This window comes from Cyprinodon tularosa, unplaced genomic scaffold, assembly GCF_016077235.1.
Source record: "Cyprinodon tularosa strain WSP-4 unplaced genomic scaffold, ASM1607723v1 ctg33, whole genome shotgun sequence".
NCBI classification, from domain to species: Eukaryota; Metazoa; Chordata; class Actinopteri; order Cyprinodontiformes; family Cyprinodontidae; genus Cyprinodon; species Cyprinodon tularosa.
Genome location: NW_024039041.1, coordinates 127292 through 145589, shown reverse-complemented (window position 1 = coordinate 145589; position 18298 = coordinate 127292). Strand labels below are relative to the sequence as shown.

The 18298-nt window shown below is 36.5% G+C and overlaps 1 protein-coding gene across 1 annotated transcript in view; it reads left to right on the top strand.

The window, feature by feature from the left end:
* Positions 1–18298, top strand: part of nck1b (NCK adaptor protein 1b) — a 50565-nt gene that overhangs the window by 11632 nt on the left and 20635 nt on the right. The gene's annotated exons all lie outside the window — the stretch shown is intronic.

Below are 18298 nucleotides of genomic sequence, written 5' to 3'. Positions count from 1 at the left end.
TACATAAAGATATGAGGTAGCTGCTATAACATCTAACCTAATGGTGCCAGAAAGAACTTGGAGGTTTGCCATGAAGATTGCAACGTCTTAATGTCCTTTCTCCACTAGAGTTAAACAGATACTATTGTTTTGAACTTGTGCTGTTGTTGATGAGGAGTGGATTTATAATTTCCTTTTTGTTTTGGTCATGGCAAAGCTCCGCCTCTGCATTCCCCTCCATATTATTGAGCAGCAGACTATCAGAGGGGTTTTCCTGTTTGTTGCTAATATAGCTGTTTGTCTCACTGTTAAGTAGAAACATAACATCATGCTGAAAAGACTCACAGCAGCACACCAGTACCAGCTCTTGCTTTTCCTTCTAATTCCTAGCAAGCTCTGCAGAGTAGACATCAGCTTTAAACTGTAGAGATCTTCTTTTTTTTACAAGCAAATAGAACTTAAGGGGGTGTTTTATTGTTTTAATTATATAATAATTGTGTGATGTCATTAATGTGTTATCAAACTAGTGACTGTTATTAATGTAAAATACAACGGCCGATGTCTAAAATATCAATATTTAAGGTGAGAAATGGATTGTGCCTCTCATGTGATTCTTTGTTGCTGTTTAAGTGCATTTGTTCTCTTTAAATGCAGTGATAAAGCAGTGTTAGGGCTCCTCTCCCCACTTCTGCAAAACCTCATCATGTAGGTAGTGTGCGGTGAGAGATTTGCTATCATTTTACCCTTGGAGTCAGTGATGAAACTTCCTCTTGTAGGGTTAAAGAAGTATGCAGTTTCGGCTCTGTGTGTCTGACTTAGTTCATTTGGGTCAGGGGTTTTCTATCAGTCGGTTTGGCAGAATGAAAATGAGGATGTATGCATTTGTGTAATCACAGCTGGTATTGATATATGCAACTGTGGCTGCATATCATGACAATAAACTAGAATGCTCTTCTGTTGCTATATTTCTATCATCTTTAGAGATGAAAATTATTTTTTAGGCAATGAAGTCATTGACAAGCTGGCATTGTGGAAAGTTTGCACTTTAAATTCACATAATGCTATTTGTACAAACCCTGCATCATTGGAAGGGAAATTAGACCTTGAAGCTATTTTAATCACTGTCCTTAAATTATTTTCTAGTTAAAATAGCTATGCAGCTTTAATTTTGACATCTCAGTGAAACACAGCAAACTAGCATGTGAAACGATTGTTCTACATGAATGCTTTTAATCTCGTGTAGATGATTAGCTTACATCATCCTCTGGTTTAGGCCACTATTCCAGACTCTATTTTTCTCTAATGTTGTTTTTATGCTGCTTTTGTTGCGGAAGTTTTAGCTTCTAAATATATAGTTGTCTCATTACTCACCGTAAAAATAAACAACATAATTATATATAGCCTATGTAATTGTTGAAATTGTACTCATAATTTCTGTTTAAAGGAGTCGATTGACACTCTGTCAGACACCCCGGTTACTCAGAATGGCCATTTATGGAGATGCTTTGGCATTGATGGCTACATTTGAAGAGCGGAAAGATGTTTACTCGTAATAACCGAAGGAAAGCTTACTTACTGCTATTTATACGGCTTTGTTCCTGTGATGCAGAAAACACAAACTACCTCACAAAATTCAACAACTGAACTGAAATCTTTATTTTACAGTGGACATATAAACCAGATGCTGTCCAAATCTACAAAATAAAATGTGATCGGTGACTGACCAGAAGTAGACCTCAAACCCCTTTAGACTCTTCACAAAGGTTAAAAAAATAAACCTTTGGAAAGTGTGAAATAAATGGCTAAATTGGAGTGAGATTGGTGATGGAATAAGACTTTTTGCTTTTCTCAATTGAACATGCACACCGGTTTCATTTCAACTTGCTGCCAAAAAATGAAAACCTCTGCAAAACCACTTTTATTATGAGAATAAAAAGTGGAAAAAGTTGAGTTTGTCTTAAACATTCCATGAAGCTACAGGTTGGTCAGCATTAAAGCAAAGTGTTTTTCTTTTTTTCCTTTTTTATCTGTGTAATATTTTGAAATGATCACAAATTTGGAGACAATATCTTGATCCTTTTCTCATCTAGATAATACACTGACAGTAGCTGCAGAGAAGTGAAACAGTTTATGAATGTACTCTATTCTATACTATTCTTGTGACGCCTACATGTAGTGGAATTTCAGAAGATGTTTGCAAAGAGTTCATTCTTAAAATGTTGATTTTTGTGTTGATCTATTTGTTGTGTTTTCCAACTTAAGCTAGCTTCAGTAAAGTCCTCACCTGCTTCCTTTCTGTTCAGATTTAGTAGCTCTGCAGTCAGCAACACTTTGCAAAAAGACATGAAAGGACTATTGACACTTAGGTCATTTAGCACTTAGGTGGTTATAAATTATAAATACAGTTATAAATGTGGGCTAAAAGTACATGAATGATAGTACGTGAGCTGTATCTGCATTATCTCATACAAAACCGTGACCAAAACGATACTAAATGTTTGAGGTTTTATGTTAGATTTTGGGAATAAAAATCAAATAAAATGCTTAGTTCTAGTTTCTATTGTTTGTGTCATGTCTTTGTGGGAAGTGAAAACGCTGTTCTGCAAGATGACTTGGTAAAGTTGCTGACACAAGCTGGACAGATCAACTCCTAACAAAATAATTGTAGAAGTTGCTTTGTTTGTCTACCTTATAATGCAACTTGATGAGGGGATTTTTCAGTTTTTAAGCAGATGTCAAAAAGGAATTACCACTTTACCAAAGCCATTTTAACCATTCTCACTAAAACAATGAATTAATACATTTGTTCCAGCCCCTCCTGACTGACAGTTTAGGGTTTTGAACAATTATTTAAAAACTATGCCCTAGAACATCATATAAAAACTTTCTGTGTATGTATACTGGAAAAAGAATTGACATGAATTATTTTCTTTTTCTGTTATAACGTGAAAGAGTCAGTTTTAAACAACATCTTTAGCTGTTGTGTACAATCTGTGTAGGTCATCAGAGTCATGTGCTAAAGAGCAAAGTCTTTTTGAGAGAAATATTTCCTCTCTTCCTCATCTTTTATCAACAATTTTTTTTGCAGAAACATGCAGATTTCTTATTCACAAGTTTCACCATGTGACACTTTAGTGTATTTTCTCAGGAGTTGCTAATTTAGTCTTATTGTTGGACAACTCCAAAGCTTGTCCCTTCAAGTATGAATATTTTAGGGGAGCTTTGGCAGAAAAACAATGTACAGTTGGTAACTGTTTTTACGGCCCGTTTGCCAATGCTCTGTTTTTTAAGGACAGCACACGCTACAGAACACAATGTTAGGGATGCTCCTGTGGCAGGATGTAAACTTGGATTTCTGATTTAAATTCTGCTTGTGCTCTCACGACTTAGGAGTTGAACTAGAGGCTTTGCATTTTCCAATATATTCTAAAATGTATCGGGGAAGGGCAAAATACCAACTTAGGCTCTAATGTATCAGCCCAAAGGTCTGGATAAAGATGTGTAAATCTGTTATTAAGGTAGAATTTTATGCAAATGTTTTTTTTTTTTTTTGGTTCTTTGATAAAGCGTAAATGCAATTAAATGTTTTTGGAAAAACACACTGCTGAGTCCAAATTTTAGATTAAGTCCTCATTACTTTACACTATAGGCTAATCAGGAGCATCATGTTGGGTGCTAATGCACATTCAGGAAAAAAAAAAAAAGGTTGACAAGCAGTCCCCTCTCAGCTTGGTCCAGATTCACTGACCCTCCATCTGTTATGCCCAACTGTATGTTGAGAGGGGCAAGATGTGTGGAACAATTCTCCTTTAATCTGCCAGTACTCCTGCATCTCCTGACTAATGCCTACCCACTGCTGATGCATCTACCCTAGTGGTCAGACAGCATGGCGTCTGTGTCCTGGAGAGGTCGAAGAGCCCTGGTTATAAACACAAACTGTCACTCAGGGATTGAGTGAATCCAGAGGAGAAGTCGTATTGGAATGCACTACTGCAAAGACAAATAAATATAGTTATTAACAAAACTATTATTAGTATGATCATACTAAGCTTTAACTTGACAAAATAAGAAAAAAAAAGGCTGCTTATGAAACTTTGACTTTCAGCTGTTTCTTTTTGTTTAGTGCTTCATCCCCCACGATTGACACAGCAATCAAAAAATGTAGATGAAGATTGAATAGTGAAATAACAACAGAGAAAGAAGAAGAAGATTTTAAAGGTGGTCCTCAGGGAAAATCTGTTTTTATAACTGTATCCATTTCCCATGCGGATGAGCTCTTCCAGTGATTACATTTGCAGCAGAATTCTTTGAGCCATCTAAAAGTTTCTATTTTTGTGTTTTCTAATATGGAACAGGCCTAGTCATTAAACTACATGAATGTCTGGCTCATTTTTAGGGTATTCTTGGAAATGGTTTTGCAGTGTTACTATTTCTATAGTTTGTCTTGAAAAGCGTAAGGCTTCTCAGAAGCGGTGTGAGTAAATGATAAGGATGCTTTGATCAGGCTGCGTAGTGATGAGACTGATAACTGATCTACTAAATACAAGTGTTTTTCTTTCAGCATGTGCCCACGAGAGACACCCTTTGAATGATCTTCTTTTCACTTTTTTTACTCTGTTTAGCTGATTTATACTCTTAATATAGACAATACTATTTTTTTTCCATCTATGATCCACTTCACCTTTAAAAGAGGGTATTCAGTTCTGTTCATTCATTCATTCATCTTTGTAAAAGGAGGTCTTTTTTTAGCATGTCACATGAGCTTATCCTGTTTCTGTTCTTATTTCGATGGCTTTGATCAGAAATTTATATTCGTATGTTCATCACTTTTAATAAGGGTTCCGCTTTCAGCACACCAGTTGGAAAATTGATTTTGAGCGGCACAAATTTAAAGGAGTCATCTTCTTTTTTTCAAGAAAACAGCTTTTTTCATTTGTGATTTTTTTTTTTATCAGAAATGAAAGTATAATGCATAGTTATTCACTTCATTCATTGTATGTATAAAGATTAGATTGTTATAGCGTGAAAATTGATGGAAGCTATGAAGCAACTATAAAGCAAAGGAATTACCTGGCTATGGCAGCGTAAACTTATGTTTCTCAGTTCTTAGTTTATAGATTAAGAGAAACCTTAAACAACATGGATTAGTTATTTTAGATTTTAATTAATACTCATATTCCATGTACTAATGTTTTTGTAACTTAATTATATTGATGAAAGGGTGAAATAAACAGTTTATCTAATTGCTATCCTATCATCATGTTACTTGATTGTTGCTGCTGTTTCCTTTTCAAAGTATTTAGTCACCTCACCTGTTCCAGTGTCTCCGTTGGCCAGACAGTAAAAACCAGACTGGGGAATTTTAAACTGCAATCAGGCGTAAAGTGAAACAGGGAAATGAAAGCTCTTTAAAGTAGTTGTTTGTAATCCTTCTCAATTGCTTCATTATGATTAATTTCTGCCATTAAGCAACAGATACGGATGAACAGTTATCAAATGTGATTAGATTTGGTGTCCATATTTAAATTACAGCTCAAGATCAGTTCAAACAATAAATTGTTTGCAGTTATTTAAGATACAACTTTTAAACTTGTATACAATTTTATGTGTAATTTTTTAATGACCCCTTACTGTTGACTATAATCAGGTTTTCCCTCAGAAAATTTACTAAGCCTATTTGTAGATGTACACTGTAATCTTGTAAAAAAAAAATGTTAAAAGTTTAGATAAAATTTAAAATAAAACTAATACACAAACTGTACAAGGCACATTGCAAATGTACTGTTTTAACTAGAAATGCACCCATCCAGCTTTTTCCCAATACAATCCAATTCAACTGTCAAATGAACGAACCTTGTATCTTGTGAGTGAAACCTTCAGCGTTGACATAAACATTACAAAAAAAGGTAAAAAATGAACAGATGGACAGATTTATATTATTTATTAGTAAATAATCTGTAAAATGAACAAATTACAGTTCCATGTTAAGTGCACTAGATTGGATCTCAGATCTCGAATCACAGATATCTGAATCAGCTAATTGGTCAATGTCAGAGCCGATATTCGCCCAGGTATTGAAATGGCTCATCTAGTTTTAACAAACAAAAAAAATACCTTTAAAATTAATGTGTTTGCACTGATCTTGAATGTTAATCACAAATCAGCCAGGAAATATTAAAAAGGACATTGCTGCTAATATTTAAAATTAAATTAATAAAAAAATGTAACAAAGAACAAAAAAAGTGATCTCAAGGGCAAAGACATAAATACTTTCAGGCGAATAGCCGATGTGTGTTTAATGCATCTTTCCAATAGGTCATACAAGGAGCTTCTTGGAAGACTCTATATTAGTACCACTATATTACTTAGTACTACTATATTACTTAGTACTACTATATTACTACTGTATTATTACTCTATATTATCCTTGCCTGTTATTGTTTGTTGCATCACACTGGACGCAACCATACCTGTAAAATGCACAATAAACCCACACAAGTGTTTCTAATGCTGCGTTCAGACCAAACACGTTCTGAGTGTCAAAAACTTGGATTCCTCAACTTGGACACTCCACGGTTCGGTTCGATTCACGGTTTCGTGGTCACGGTTTTCGGTTCGGTTCGATATATGTTGATTGTTACACCGAAATCCCATAAAAATTTATGAAATTAATGAAAAAATCCCCCAAAAAATAATGATTTGTAATTATTTTAAATGATCCACGGAAACCCTGGATCATTTTCGTATGTTTTGCTGCTTTGAATTTAAACAAAACGTGTTGCACAATGCTTGCACACTGTTGCATTTTTATCCACAACTTTCTCCGTCATGGTAGGTCACTCTAAATGCAAAGCGCTCCCATACAGCAGACCTATAAAGTGCTGCTGGCTCGTCTTCCAACTCCTGTTCTTTCCCACCCGCCATTCCGACACAATTCTCCACAACAACTGATTTTTTTCCCTGCTACACCCGGCTAAGCTGCTTCGCTTCTTCTTGTTTACTTCTGGTGGTTGGCTTTGGTCGCAGTACCGCCACCTTCTGCTCTGGAGTGTAAACGCTTCGCCTATGAGAAAAAGGAGCAGCGCATGAACCGAACAAAACACAAACGAATCGAACCGAGAGAGTCGAACTGAACGGTTCGGACGGTTTTCATAAATCGTCCCATCCCTAATAATAATAATAATAATAATAATAATTAGGGCTGCAACAACGAATCGATAAAATCGATAAAAATCGACTTTTAAAAGCGTTGGCAACGAATTTAATCATCGATTAGTTGTGTCGCGCGATTAATGCGTCATCCGCCGCCGCCGTCATCCCGGGGAAGAAAAAAAAAATATGGCGGAACGAGTCAGCGCCGCAGTTGCAGTGTTGCCAATTCAGCGACTTTTCAGACCCCTCCAGCGACTATTTTTTTAAAAAGCGACTAGCGACAAATCTGGCGACTTTTTACGGTGTCACTGGCGGCTTTTGGAGACTCTTACGTGAAAGCATGTATCGTTCCTACTCTTGTCCTCCAGCGGCAGCTGCTGCCGTGGGGCGCCTCCCCCATCCCAACGCCTTTCTCCCTCTCCCACAAGAATCCCTCTCAGCGCTGCAGTCCGAGCCGCAGGATTTTAGTGAGGAGTTTACCCTCAGCGTCCAGACTGCAAATGAAGCGCGCATGCCCCGGGATTGACGGCGCAAATTGATCACAATAATTAAAATAGCCTGCGCTTTGTAAAGTGAAAAAAGTCGTAACATGCGACTTTTGTAAAAACAAATAAACATGGCACGGAAGCACCACTGTTATGACGCAGCACCTGAAAAGAAAACATGTTGGAGCCTTCAATGGCAGTGAAGATAGCTGATCAGCAGGATGAGTAACCATGTTTGTTTCATTTTAATGTGGGGAAACGTAACGTTAGTTTCTCAGGTAGCTCATCTGATGCTTTCCTTACCGTGTTAGTAGGTTACAGACAGTGATAAGGTTGGCTACTTATTTTACTTTTAATTTCATTTGAATTAGCTTAAGCAGCGTTTATATTTTCTTTATAAATAAATTAATTTGCAAATTATGAGGGCAAGGCTTTTAAAGTTTAAATCTTCTGGCAAAGATAAAGTAAAGAAGATCCTGCAATTTATGGAAGTAAAGCAGAATAAAATCCAGCAAGATCAGTAATATGTCAATTAATTATCTGCCACATTCCCATGTAAATATCTGTCTTTGGAGGATGTGTTTTTTAGCACCCCTAGTTCTCTCATTTTTATTCCAAATACAATTTATAATTTGAATCACAGGGCTATTTTTTATCTCTATGGTTCAGTATTTTCTCAAGTAGCAACTTTAACTGCTATACTTTCCTGTCTTAAAATGCAGAACTCTTCTAGTCTAAAAAAACCTCATTTGTTGAAATGGGGGGGCCTATTGTTTGAACCCCTTAGGGGCTTTAAAAAACAAAAATGCCTGTCTCTTTTTGCGCTTTATGAAACAAAGTAGCCTATATTTTGTGGATGTACAGCTACATTTCTCATGTAAGTTTGCGTAGTTTTAAAACAAACATTTATTTTTCATATTGCACCAGTACAGTTAATGAGAAACCTGTACTTGTGTGCTTGTTTGTTCTGTCTAAAATTTTTATTTTGGAATAAAGAGGTTAATATAAAAAAAATATTTTGTGTCCGATTCATCGATTAATCGAAAAAATAATCGGCCGATTCATCGATTTTCAAAATAATCGTTAGTTGCAGCCCTAATAATAATAATAATAATAATAATATAAATATATATATATATATATATATATATATTTTTTTTTTTTTTTTTTATTTATTTTCTGTGATGAGTAGGGGAAAAAAGTAGCTTTAAGATCCTTTTAAGCAAGAAGGTACATCTCAAAAGCTCTTTTGTAGTTAGGGGTGTCCTGACACGACTGACTGTGATACCAATATTGATCCGGAAGGAGATGAGCATGAATCATGCTTACTTTTATTGCTTCTTTTGTAGTGTTGAACATTGGAAAAGGCTTGATCAAGTAATATTACTCAAAGAGCAATTGTCAACATTAGTGGGTTAGTGAAGTGACCCGTCTACCATTAATAAGCGGGTTACATAAATGATGGAGTGTCCCTCCATGTTTATATCTGAGATTTAAGATGCAGTCTGATTAAAATCCACTGATATCAGACTAGTTCCCCTTATTGAATTCTGAATGAACTGTCCCAATTTTTAGTTTGTCTAAACAGCAGATTCCCGCAGAATCACTGCGGAGTCCCTATACTCCATTAACGATTAATTTTAAATTAGATGACAATTATTTCAATAATCGAGTAATCACGATTAATCCGACTATTTGTTTCAGCCCTAGTAGCTCCATATTGCATTCATGGAAGAAGTAAGATAATTCCAGAGGTATATAAGGACATACAGGAAAAAACAAATACAGAACAGTTAAAGGTTGCCATGTCAAAAATGAAGGGAAAATTCATAAATTGAAAACTGATCAATTTGTTAGCAAAATATTGTTTAAACTGTTTTTTGGTTTTCAAGCTTCTTGTGATTTGTGTGATTTAAGTTATTTTTGCTCTGAATTAAATCAATGTGGGAAAGTCAGGGTTGAAACATAGGTTTTTTTGGCTAACCCAAGAATCCTGCTTTGTGGTACCGGAGCAATCTTACTTTTCCTTGTACAAGAAATTAAAATAAATAAAACAAACAAAAAAAGAAAAACACATCCTCGCTTTTCATGCAATCTTAATGGAGTATAACCCAACTTGGGTGTAGCAATTTATAGATACAAAGATAGTTATGCTTTAAAAAAATGGTATTGAACTAGCTCTATCAAGTGTTTTTCTTATCCCCAATGAAGTGCAACAACAGAGACCAAGAGTCTCAGATAAAATGCACAATATTGATTTCACAAGGAGAACGATTATAGCAACTACTTCAAACTTCTTTTATTATAAAAATAATGTATAATAATAATCATGCAGTTGCTCTTTTGTTGTTTATATCAATAGAATTAAGCTTTCATAAAAAAACATTTTTGTACTGAATTCAGATTTGACCAAATATTAATATTTTAATCCAAAGTGTTAAAGGAAAAGAAATAAAACAGAACAGTGAAAAGGCTCTTAGTATTTCTAAAATGTTACGCTTTGAAAATGTCTTCCAGTTGAAACCAGGAAGTTTTCACTAAATGTTTTATTTATTTATTTATTTTTTTTGCAGCCAGTAGTTTGTAAAATGTGGTTCTTTAATTCCAACAAACCCAGTTTCTTCTGTAAAATTATTGTGTTGAAACTCTTACTATTCTGAAGATTCAGCCTGAGTGTTTTTAAGTGAACTACCAGGCAACAGACTCTAAACAGTGGCTTATCTCTGACATTCATACAGTTTTGTTTAAATAAAGAATGGTCTCTTTGATGTGAAGTGGGTCTGAAAGAAAAGCTCCAAACCTTTGCTGTTGGTTGTTGTTGTGAGAGTAAATCTGTCTATTCTCAAAGGACATGAACCATAATCTATTTTAAGATATTCCCAACATCTACAGAGGATCCCGAGGGATGGATAACCTACTACTTTCACACAATCACAGCTGTAACGCTATCACTTCCCCTTTATTCAATTTCAATATGATTTGGATTTAGGACACTTTTCCAATGGTAAATACCGTCTCTCAGAAACATTGGTGTTAACATTAACACTTGTCCCTTTAACGAGGTACATTATGTGCATCATTTCAAAGATAAGCTATCTTCACTCCTCTCCGCTCAGGGGTCGAATCCTGGTCTGTCAGATAGCATCACTTTCCCATCATCCGGTCACTCTCGTGTCTACACTTCCTGTCTCACAGCTGGCCTGCCAAGTCTCCCATGACCCTTTGCTGTTTTGCTGCTGTTTTGTTATGAGAGAATCCAGGACTGCCGGGATGAGCTTCAGTCTCATGAGCTTAAGCTGATGTCACTTAGACTTGTAGAAAAAAAACAAAAAAGAAAAAAAATCCAAGCTTGTATTTATTGGTTCGTTGCAGTCACCTGCCTATTGCTTTGTGAAACATACTGGACACCTGTGTCTAAAATGCAACTTTTTATGCAGGCTGTAGGAAGAACTGCAGTGCCTAAGGGGGCTGAGTTAGCAGTGAACACAGAGCACATTCCTGTAGGCAGCAGAGCTCTGTGATTTTTAGCGCGCTGTCAGAGGGATTAGGTTACCCTGTGTGCCTCTGTGAGCTCATGCCGTTGCTGTCCAAGTGCCTTAGCAATTATGCCGAGCAGCAGCACATTATTTGTTCCCACTGCTTGGAGAAAAGAGGACCCATATTCATTCCCTTATGCTTGCTTAATGTACATAACCTAAAATGACTTCACAACTCTTGCTACTATCTAAAGCCTGTTTTGCATCTTTTCCATGTGTAGCAACAGGACTGTGGTTTAAACTGCATCCGTCCACTGACCACTAGGTGTGCTCTTTAACTGGATTTCTACTCAGCGTTTCATTCTCCTCCTCATCTGCAGAGACGCACACCAGAATTTATCGCAGCAGCTGTAGAGTGCAGGATGTGGTGAATTTATGTCACTGCTGTTTCACCCTAACAAACGAACTCGCAAAGTTGCACCTTGCATCTTCCTTTGACAACACTGATGAGCAATTGTTGTGGTACTATAAAAAAAAAAAAAACATCAGCTTACCTTTCACCGTTGTTTTTTCAATTACATTTGTAGCCAATCATTTTTAATGAATGCTTATTAGGTTGTAAAAAATTATGTCAATGTTTTGGTAGTAAGAATAAAGAAATGGTAAGCCACAGGGTTGTTTTCTCTTGCCATGCCAACCTTCTCCTCTTTGCACATTACTGCTCTGCTATTTAAAAAAAAAAAAAAAAATCATAGATTGTTTAGAAGTTTGCGGATGACACCTTTGTGGTGGGTCTTGTATTTAACAATGACGACAAGCCACTTGTGTTGTCACGATACTAAACTTTTCAACTCGATACGGATACTAAGTAAAATATTCGATACTCTGTCATTTTCGATACCACAAGGATAAAAACAAAGACTCCAAAATTCAAAAGAACTTTTTTCATTAATAAACAAAATACAATAAATAAATAAATAAATAAACAATAAACAATATTTTGAGGTTGTATGCTGTGCACAATATTAAGCAAGCTTGATAAAAAACTTACCAAATTAAAATTAAGTGTTCCTTCCTTGGCTATGCTTTACACTCATAACAATGACACTAGCCAAACCAGTTAAAAAACAAAAATAATTCTCAGCAGCTGCACCTGTTACAGAAAAAAGTCTGAAACTAAAAAGTGCACAGAATTATTCAATCACAGTGTTCAGAAAGTGCATTTTCCTCTATTCTGCTCTTAAGATGAATGACTGTTTAGGTGCCACTGTTGGTAGCACAGTATCAATACTTTTGAAAATGAGTATTGTATCCGTATACAACTTTTCAGAATCGATACTTTTTTGAGTATCGATACTTTTGACAACCCTACAACCCACTACACAAAGTAGTTTCCCAATCTGACACAACGGTGCTCCAGGAATAACCTTATCCTGAACACCAGCAACACCAAGGAGGTCATAGTTGACTACAGTAGATTCAGTAAGAACCACCTGTAGCCATTCTCACCATCACACACACCTTCACCCGAGTTTGTATTTCTCCCCATATTGGGACTTTACATTGACTTGCATTAAATGTAGGTTTTGTATTTTTGCCTAACTCTGACACCTTAACCATCACCAGTATATTTATAAACCTAAATTCACAACTTCTAAACTGACTCCCTTATATTAAAAATGTGGGTCCACCACATTATGACTAGCCTTTGGTCCCCACAAGGCCAGTTGGTCATCAGGGTTAGTAAATATACCCAAAAATGTATATACACACATCATTATCCCTTGTAATGATGAATTGGACCAGGGCGGCAGCTAACAATTATTTTGCAAATGGATTAATCTGTCGATTGTTTTCGATCAATATTCGGATAGCTAAAGGTTCTTTAAAGAAGATTTTTTGCTAAATTAAACCAGCTGCAACTTTTCCTCTTGAGTAGTTCTGGATGGAGCATATTGACAGACAAAAAAGATTTTGTGTAATGTTTACGTATTTTTTTTTTTATTTTTTTTTACAATTTTGATATAATTGCTGCTCAAGTAGGGTCGCACTGTCAGCTGTTTTAGAGTCTCTACACTCCAGATAATGATTAATGGATTACTAAATTATTTGACGATTATTTCAATAATTGATTAATCATAATTATCTGATTAATTGTTTCAGCCCTAAAATAGACTGCCACTTATTTCATACGCTACTCTGACAAAATCCACTCTTTCTATTTGGCTATTTTTTTTCTTTCTTTCTGCATCTATGTGTAGTCTGAACAGGGTTTCTCAACAAAATTTCATTAACAAAGATTATTGTTGTTGTGGATATGGCATTTTAACTGTCAACCTGTCAATTGCAGAAGGTTGTTCAGGATTCTGTTGTCGGCTTTCTTGTTAGTTTTTTAATTTAATTTTTTTTTATATATTGTTTCTATCAACCTTAATGGAGAAGTAGGGATATTAGTTTTGGCAATATCCTTCTGCCCTAAAATTTTATTCTCATTTGTTTTGGGTGCCACTGGGGCTGCAACAACGAATCGATAAAATCGATAAAAATCGACTTTTAAAAGCGTTGGCAACGAATTTCATCATCGATTAGTTGTGTCGCGCGATTATTGCGTCATCCGCCGCGCCGTCATCACTGCCTCTTGACTGAAAGAGGAAGAAAAAAAAAATATGGCAGAGCGAGCCAGCGCTGCAGGCGCAGTGTTGCCAAATCAGCGACTTTTCAGACCCCTCCAGCGACTATTTTTCAAAAAAGCGACTAGCGACAAATCTGGCAACTTTTTTCGGTGTCACTGGCGGCTTTTGGAGACTCTTACGTGAAAGCATGTATCGTTCCTACTCTGCCGTGGGGCGCCTCCCCCACCCCAACCGCGTTTTCCCACAGGAGTCCCTCTCAGCGCTGCAGTCAGAGCCTCAGCGTCCAGACTGCAAATGAAGCGCGCATGCACCGGGATTGACGGCGCAAATTGATCACAATAAATAAAATAGCCTGCGCTTTGTAAAGCGAAAAAAGTGATAACATGCAACTTTTTTCAAAAGAAATTAACATGGCACGGAACCACCATGTTTGTTTCGTTTTAAAGTGGGGAAACGTTACGTTAGTTTCTCAGGTAGCTCATCTGATGCTTTCCTTACCGTGTTAGTAGGTTACAGACAGTGATAAGGTTGGCTACTTATTTTACTTTTAATTTCATTTGAATTAGCTTAAGCAGCGTTTACATTTACTTTATAAATTAATTAACTTGCAAATTATGAGGGCAAGGCTTTTAAAGTTTAAATCTTCTGGCAAAGATAAAGTAAAGAAGATCCTGCAATTTATGGAAGTAAAGCAGAATAAAATCCAGCAAGATCAGTAATATGTCAATTATATATGCCACATATATGCCACAAATATGCCACATTCCCATGTAAATATCTGTCTTTGGAGGATGTGTTTTTTAACACCCCTAGTTCTCTCATTTTTATTCCAAATACAATTTATAATTTGAATCACAGGGCTATTTTTATCTCTATGGTTCAGTATTTTCTCAAGTAGCAACTTTAACTGCTATACTTTCCTGTCTTAAAAGGCAGAACTCTTCTAGTCTAAAAAAACTCATTTGTTGAAATGGGGGGGCCTATTGTTTGAACCCCTTAGGGGCTTTTAAAAACAAAAATGTCTTTTTTTGCGCTTTATGAAACAAAGTACCCTATATTTTGTGGATGTACAGCTACATTTCTCATGTGAGTTTGCGTAGTTTTAACACAAACATTTATTTTTCATATTGCACCAGTACAGTTAATGAGCAACCTGTACTTGTGTGCTTGTTTGTTCTGTCTAAAATGTTTATTTTGGAATAAAGAGGTTAATATAAAAAATATTTTTTGTCCGATTCATCGATTAATCGAAAAAATAATCGTCCGATTCATCGATTTTTAAAATAATCGTTAGTTGCAGCCCTAGGTGCCACTAATTACACAGATAAGACATTGTTTTGGAACTTCTTGTTTACAAGTCTTTGTGTGTTTGCATTAAAGAGATGGATTAAATAGGTCTGTTATAATGCTCTGTATGTCCTACACTGACTATCGACATTTGACCCTTTAGCAGGGCTGCCCAAAGTCGGCCCTCGAGGGCAGCTGTCCTGCAGGTTTTAGAGGTTTCCTTGCTTTGGCACAGCTGATTACCATTGATAGCTGATTAACAAGCTTTTGCTAAACTGCAATCATCGGATTCGGCTGTGTTGAGACATGGAAACCACTAGAACCGGTACAATAATAGCCCTCGAGGGGCGACTTTTGGTAGCCCTTCTTTATAGTCTAAATCTTGAAAGTAGTGTCCAATAATTTACATCTAACTGTCAACATGTTTTAATGTATTAACTTCACACATCATCTAGTTGTTGGAAAATATATAATGGTTTCATCTATATGGATATTCGGGCAGATATTATTATTCAATATTAATCTTGGTATTCTGGTCCATAACCAACACAGACTGACATTATGTTATATATATATATATATATTTTTTTTTTTTCTTTCGTTGCCCTTTTAATGTTGTGAACAAACCTCTGACATCACTTCCTTGCTTCAAACACTCTACAATCTTGTGCTGCATCACTTCCACCTTTACCTGCCTCGACAAGTACCACATGAACCAAAATCTCTTTTTAGTATCATCCTAGTTTTACTTTTGGAATAAAAACTGAGATGTTGAAAAATTACACGGATGTGATTTTCTGTATTTATGCTGCAGAAGTGTTTTTTTTTTTTTTTGCAGTCACTTTTTTTTCAAAAGAGATTTTTCAATAATAAATGTTTATAATCGACCTCAAAGTTCATCTCATAGTAATATCAATTCCCTACATATTGTTTAGATCAATGATGGATCTGCTCCAGATCAGGATTTCTTTCATAGGTTACCTGGAATTACCTTTAGTTACGGTTCCCCCAGAGTTATTTCACTTTTAGTGGTTTGCATCATGAAACTGCAAAACAGAATCACCAGTTATTTAGAATAAAATGTAACTATGCTTAAAAAGATAAACATATAGAGTAGAAAAAATATTTTTAAATGGGGGCAGAATTGAAATAGACGGCTTGCAAATGTTACTAAAGAAATCTTTGAACCTATTCACTTGCTGTGTGAGTGATGGTGTAATTTCCTGAATTAGTGCTTGTGTCCTTATTGGTTGCTTCTTTGTAATGCTTGATATTTATATCAAGCATTTTCAAGAACCAGGTGTGATGTATAACTATCTGTAAAAACATTTTTGTCCGTAGACTGACAGCTGGTTACAGAAAGCATTGACCAAATTCTAAAATGCTGTCTATACTATGTATCCTTTGCCTATATATGCTAGTTACTGGCCTTGTTTTTTGTACAGGGGCTGGTGCCTTTCTAAAGTGATCCTGTAGCAGTTCATCACAGGGTCAGTCAGACACACTTGGTGCTGGTTGCCCTCAGGCTTCAGTATGCTTGTACATACTGATGCCTAAGGGCAATTAATTGAGGCAATCTAACGTGACAGCAATCTTTTCTCTTTATATTGTGCAGCTGTATAAAATTCAGGTCACTTCTTTGGCATCTCATTGGAAGCATAATGGTATGGTACTGGTTCTGTAATCATAACCTTGGTATAACCTTTTACTAGCATGGAGCCCAGCTTCATGGACCAAAAGTTAAAAACACAAAAGCTAAAACGGAAAAACCATGGTATAAAAGACTCTCTTCCTGATTTCTGCTAACACCTTGCTGTCTCTTTAAGAAACAACCTGAATGGAAGCAGACATGTCTCAACATATTGTGACATGTTGAAGAATATTGACTCTTTTGAAGTAGTTGTGTTAACATGCTTCCTCTGGCTTTGTTAAAACACCTTATTGATGATAAAAATTACTGCCAGACTGAGTGTCACTTTTAGAAGATTAATTAAAAAAAGGAAACTGCCAATTACTGATCAGAAAATCTGCCATATTAGGTCACAAACTAAATTGATTCATCTATCGTAGAAGCTATTTGCTTAGATAATCTAAAGGCTAAAATGGCCTACAGAACCAATCTGGAGTTACCAAACTTTGAAGAAATGCTGCTGGTTTGGATCAGTGTAAAAGAATATCCGTAGTGCCACCATATGAGCAGTTTGACCTGCCTGACCTGGTGTTCAGTACTTCAGCATGGCGACTGGCCTCGGCTCTGTCTGCAGCTGCGTGATTATCTCAGAGCATCTGTCACCCCCTGGTTTGAACGTCCCTCATATCTACACTGTTCTAAGCCACTGCAGAACTGGCATGGAATTTTACGACTGCTAAATCAGATGTTGGAGAAAAAACTGATTTATAAAGAACATGAGCAAGACACAGAATTCGGCATGAAATGTAAGATGGATGAAAGAGGGAGTCCTTTACTGATGGGTCGAACATTAAATGATTGAAACAGGATTATGGTGAGAAAGGAAAGTGGGATGAAGCGAACGTACAGCCACTCGGTCCAACCCAGGGAGTGGGGAGCTTGTTGCCTTTTGTTGGAGTGACTGAGGCACTCGAGGAGAGTAAATCAGCTCTTTGTTTTTGTGTGCCGCTCCCTTGCATTTCTCCCAGTGTTCACTAATGTAATTAATGGAAAAGAAGCAGGCAATAACATGCCTTAAGATTTAACCGCAGTGAACACCCTAATGCTACTACTTTATTCGAATAAAGCATACTGCTACCCCTATTTGTTTATCATTTATTCTTTTCTAGTGTGAGCAGACCTTTGGGGATCTTTGTCGAGCCTCTTGGCTGAGGGTCCAAAGTTGCTGTTATTTTGGCTGGGCGACTGTAAGATGAGATTTAAATCTTATTCTCCTCTTCTAGTCTTGGTTAACCATGCTGAAAGTCTGCTCGGCTCCCTTCACCCTTGCTTGCCTAAGATCAGGTTGTGCAGTCATCTCAAGGCCAGCTGTGGTTGAAACCTAGACAGCATTGCTGCTTCAAATACATTTAAAAAGCCTCTCTCACATTCAATGAAGTCACTGTCTGGTCCCTGAAGTCAGTCATGGTGGGGGAGAGGTGAAACTTCATCCACTCCCATGACATCAGAGGAGCCACTTCATTCGAGCCTTGCTCCCCACCATAGCTGACCCAAGTATCTGCAATGTTAAACTAAGCGTAGCTTAACTCTGATGGTGGCTGCTTAGGTCACAAGACTTGCCGTTGTGAAGGCATGCTTTGTTCGACAAGAGAAAAT